Here is a 5,973-nt window from a genome sequence, read left to right as displayed (position 1 = left end):
TTTGCAAGAGTAAATGTTTTTACAATTGATATACATCTATAAGCACTTTAAGAAAAGTTGATCACTCCCCCATAAGCGAAGGCCAACTGCTATCACTTTGGTGTTACAATAGTCCTAATATCGATGTATTGTTATGTGTAGTTAAATCTGATTTTTATATTTTTTTTCTAATTTACCGCATGCTGAAAATAAATTAGTCATATAAAGATTCGCCGACTTAAGAACTAAAGTGAACAGAGAGTTAAATTACAAATCATTTAAACAGGAATAAGCGCTGTCTGCTTGTGTGTGTGTGTGTGTGTCCATGTTCCAGTCAAAAGTAATTTAAATATTTTGTAACACACATATGGATACATAAATAATTTATAGTTGAGCAAAGATTTGTCCAGAGCGTCGAACTCTGAATGTCATTTGGGGTGTGGTCGTTGTGACATTTCCGTCTTGGACTTACTGCGAATTCGCACGTAAAGCTTCGTAAACAAAATTTATGCGCGCAGTTCACTGATACTGTTTCGGAATGGCTGATGCACAGATAGATGATCCTCTTTAGAAGGTTCGTCCCTTTGTGCACCACCAACGACAGTGATCTGCAAAAACGATGAATATTTCGTTTTATTACAGAAACAATGTTATTAATACTCGATTGACGATAAACGCTATTGTGTTTCTGACGTTACACAGTACGGTACACGGTTAGAGAACTTGTGTATCTTGGCACCACGGGTATTCAAGTACATATTACGGGTGTGGTTCTCATGGTCAGACGCGCTCGGATACGACGGTACTTTATTCGAGTAGTGGTTTAACCCTTCCTGCACTGAGAATCTGACATTTATTTTCATCCACATTTTCGTTTGCCACTATTCCACTAAATTTATTTCTACATTAATGATTTGAATCTTTGTAAACAGCTTTCAGATCATCTGTTTATTTTGAAGAAGCTGTTGGAAATTCTTGGTGCAAAATTATATGTTGTACAGGTAAAAGTTGCTATAAAGCAATAAGCAGAGATTTCTAATTCGAATCAATAGTTACAAAGTCTGAACTCGCTTGATGCTTAATAAGTGGATGGTAAAAAATTAAATAAAGCCTTTAAATTGTTAAGTTTCTATAGCAAGCTTCTTTTATCTTATCTAGAAAATTGTAATTTCAATTCCCTCAAATTGCATTGCATTCAATTGCAAATAGTTAGCAAAAGTTAATGTAATATCACTTTTTACGAAATAATATTTAATATTTCTATGAACGCAAGATAAATCATTGACAATTTATTAACATCGTCCAAGTATCTTTATTTAACTTCAAACAATGTTCATTTTCGTTAAATTCTTATGTTTACGCAAGATATCGTTTTGGCTGCACTTATCGTATTGACAGAATTCCATAATCAGCGACGATGTCGAAGACTTATCGCAATCATAACACATATGATAAATGTTTCCTGCGAGGCTACTTTTAAAAACGTTATTTAACATAAATGCACGTTGGAAAATACCATACATGAATGGTTATGTACCTCGCCAGTGTGAAATTAAAACGAGGAGAAAGGCTACGTTCACCTTTTCTCTGATATCGATAATGTTTGCATTCCGGTCAGTAATCAAATTTTATATTCTGGTTCATGTACATTTCTTAAGCACGTATATATAGCGATTACTGTAAAATGTAATATCTATGTTAGTACAATTTTTATACGTTTCTTGATCGTGTGATCCGGATGTACTATAATGCTATATATATAATAGGGTATAGTAGAGTATTTGTCCATAATCAAATATAGTTTCGGAGCACGTACGTTTAATATTTGTAACAGAAGAGAAGCACAAGCTTCTTGCGTCAGAATTGTTAATTCATTATGATCGATGGTCGGAACGATAGTTGAAGTATGTGGGCGTTGGTCCTATGCTTGTCACCTTCGAATTCCGATCGGTCTGAAATAAACCAAAAAAAAAAAAAAAAAAAATTAACGATTTACTAACGAACAAATAAAAAACAAACGAAAGAATTGTCGATGGAACAATCGTATATTTCTCTGTACATGTTAGAACAGAAGTCGTTGACTGAAACGATATGATACTTCATTATATCGGAGTTTTTCTTTTATACGAAAAACGATTATTGTTTTATGTCGCAGTTAGACGAATCTCCCATGCATTCATTAAAATCAGCCGGTAAACGATGACATGTTAGATACAGAATAATAATTTATCGCTACCGTTACGCGGCATAACCATGCCGTGATGTGAATCACGGAATTGTCGTGCAAGTGTAATGTGTAACCGAGGAATTACGAAATCTAGTCTTCGTGCCACGTGCACGCGCGCACCCTTTCTTTTTTATTCTCTTTTAATGAGGTCCTGGTTCCGGTTGCATTTATAATGTTTTATGCGATATTTAATTGTATTAAAATAGGACACGTAATTGGGAAAATCCAAGAAACGATATCGATGAGTCGACACGTATATCTTTTACTTTGTCGTTTAAATGGGGATGTCCTCTGTGGGTATATCATCTCTTGGTCGAGTTAAACATCTAATATCTTAATTATTGACAATTTTATTTGTGGGAATATTTGAAATCCATCGTATACTCAACATCTATCGAAGGTGTTGAAATGTGTACTTTGCCATAAGATTGAACGAGACTTTCGACAAACTCGAGGAAAGAAAGACGTCTCTACGCATGCATTAAAATGCAGGGAAGTCATCTTGTGCATCTCTTACGTGAAAGTAATTAGATACGAAATGATAGAACACAAAACTCGCTATATATAAGAATAAGATGAAATATGACATATGTTGATATCAACTTTCTTTATTGTTTTTAGGTGCTGAATCTGCCCCTCAGATATTGTCCACTTATTATGAAACACTGTATGTGTTGATATCAGGTAAAAAAATTCTGTTCCTAAGCTTCGCATATATAGTGAAATTTTATATGTATTACATTTGATATTTATTTTATTTTTATATTTTTATATTTCGTTTCATTCTTTAGTTTCGGTATGGGTGGTATAATGTCAATAGATTTAGAAGTAACTGTATTTATAGAAAAGGAAAATAAATATTTTTTCAATCTAAATCTTACAGAGTTACTCGTGTGCAAGTTTTAAGATCTTCTCGCGCCGAGTCATTTCATGTGTATTTTGAATAACTTTCTTTGCAAAGTAGAAAGTAGAAATTTTGACTAGTTCTTTAAATGGAATGAAGTTCTTTGAGATGCATGCTCGTAAGCGAATTTAACATTGAAGAATATTATTTTCCTTATTGAAGAATTTATTTTTCATTATATCGCGTCCATTCTAAGATTTTAAACAATACACACTCGTACCATCTTTGCTACTTTTAGTATTATTAAGTATTTAGTATTATTAAAATAATAAAAATTAAAAAGATATAAATAATAAAAATAAGTAAGAATCATCTGATAGAAAAATCAGTAAACAAATTGAAATTAAAATTTCCAATTATTCGTTGATAAGATATTTCATAGTTTCACTATCTTTTAGAATAGTTTCATGTTTCGTAAACGTTTTGGAATTCGTAAATACGTGATAACATAAGTAACATAAGTAAAATCTAAAGAAACATCTAAAACCAAATGAACAAAAAGGAAACAATAAGTGCTGCTTACATTATTTCACGTTGTGGTATAAGTAAAATTAATCAAAATGCAAACAGAGTAAGAAAAGTATGAAATTGAAATAGTATTATTATATTGTATAGTATTTGAGACATAACAAATGCCAACTTCCGCTGATAGATTTTTAAGATATTATAGATAATTTTTTTCTGCTATTAATATTATTTAGAAAAGCTCATAAATGATACAAAATTTACTAAATGTCGAATAAGAGAAATTGCAGAGAATAAGAGGAAAAAAATGTATAAAAGTTTTATTTCCACGTAATAGAATTTCGTAATTTTTATGTAGATTTCCAGAATTTTACCCGTCACTGCATATCTGCGTTGTACGCGATGGAAAGTGGTCGCAATAATTCTCGATCTCGTTCAGAGGCTTCCTTCTTCCAAGGGTAAGGAAAGGTGTTTGCACGTGTCCCTCGTACTACGTTATATTGCAATCGTTTGCAAGTTGTTCATTGTTGATTGCACAAGGAACCGAGCGAGGTGCATATACCTATCACGGGCCTTTGCGCAGCAGGCATCTGGTCCGCTTTCAGGTTTTTCTACGGGGTTACCGTCGTATGTAACGGTACGCGTCCTTTCCTCTGGCAATTTGCTCTTAACGTTGGACCACTGACTAATTTCTTATTGCGCACATAAACTATTATGATAGCTATACAGCCTCTAGAAATACCTGTGAAAGTTTAGCATTATTAATAGACGTTAAAGAGCACCTAAGTTATATTAAATTCAACGCTTTGTTACAGTATACGAGTCTTATCCGAGGACGTATCCCGTATAATATAAAACACAAACATACCTGTAATCGAATTTCTCGCCGAAGGACCACATTTGTGCCAATGCAGATCTGTGCTTTGCTTATACTACTCGATTTCTCATGATCGAAACTTTATATAATTATAATATTAAATGAATTACATAAGAAAGGAAATGATTGGTATTCACACTGACTGACGTTGATATTTTTTTTGAATGATTCATAGTATCATTTTACTCCGTAAATTACATACACAGCATGTCAAATTCTGCGACGAATTGTACAATTGTTCAAATATGATTTTGATAAAACATTGTGATAGACGTCGAACAGAGTTTTAATATTTATGAAATTAATTACCGATATGTTCGATTTTACGCGCTCACTCGAATCTTCTATTTCTCCTTTGATATTATCTTAAACATTCTTTTGCAGTAATACATATGATTCAATTCTCATCGAATCGATAATAGGAAGCTAAAGAGTAAACAGTGCAAAATTATTCTGTATTGCGCCTATACCATACATCTGACCCCCTTTCATTGTCAGTCTTTTCTTCGGGTTCACTGGCGTGTGTCGATTCACGCGGCATGCACGTTCCTGGTTCTGACGTTTTCGATGCATTTTACGCGTACCGCATTTACGATCCTATTTTATTATAGTATTGTTACCGTTTCAGAATTTTTAAGATACTAATCGTGTAAATTTTCGCAACTTATCTTTTCTTATCGTCAGATGTTTGCGACATTAAAATGATCAAAGTCAGTGACACTGAACTCTCGTTTACTTATTAATATTCTGAATAATAGATTCGATAACTGCCACGTAAAATCACATCGAATCATCGATTTACCATATTCGGTGGTTGATCATTATCATGCAATTATTTCAGTCGTTTATAAAAGACAAATTACCATAGTTTGTAATTACTTGGAGAAACGATATTTATCTGATGCTTAATATCTAAGATCAAAGTTAGAGGCAAACGATTGCAATCAGAATGGTCTACTACTGCTGGCATTACTAATCTCAATCTGGATCAATACCGCAATTATTTCAGGTCTTTATGTTGAAATAAAACTTTCACGGTTCTATAAATGGTAAAATAAAAGGGAGATAAAAGTCTAAGTGTAACTCCTTGTCATCACGAAATATTTTTCGAACACTACGGTCGTATATGCTGAAAAAAATTGTTGATTTAAAACATCTTGAGATACAGTAGAACCTCGATCAATCGGGCCTACTTCGGATAATCGAAAACTCGGATAATACGGAAAGGTCTGTCAGTGTTCGTAAATCGTATAATAAAATCATAGGAAAGATTTTGATGATGTAACGTTGTACACGTATTTAGGTCTAATTAATTATTTAATCGGTTAAAGGTTTGACTGCTTTCACAATAGCTATGTACACTTTCGTACTCCTCGAGTTGAAATTTCGGAGAAAGTGAAGTTATGCTGAAGTTCGAAGTATCTCGAATAATACGGAACTCCGGGTAACCGATATTCCACTGTATCAAATAAATGCGAGGTATTTTGTACGAATTTTTTTATGATTCGTACACTTTTTAAC

General features: G+C 33.0%; 1 pseudogene; it reads right to left on the bottom strand.

The window, feature by feature from the left end:
• Window positions 1-283: 283 nt before the first annotated feature.
• Window positions 284-5,422, bottom strand: LOC126927902 (uncharacterized; annotated as a pseudogene).
• Between the last annotated feature and the right edge of the window lie 551 nt (window positions 5,423-5,973).

Source organism: Bombus affinis, chromosome 2 (assembly GCF_024516045.1).
Source record: "Bombus affinis isolate iyBomAffi1 chromosome 2, iyBomAffi1.2, whole genome shotgun sequence".
Taxonomy (NCBI): Eukaryota; Metazoa; Arthropoda; class Insecta; order Hymenoptera; family Apidae; genus Bombus; species Bombus affinis.
The sequence above is the reverse complement of the archived record's forward strand: the minus strand, read 5'-3'. Positions and strand labels throughout refer to the sequence as shown.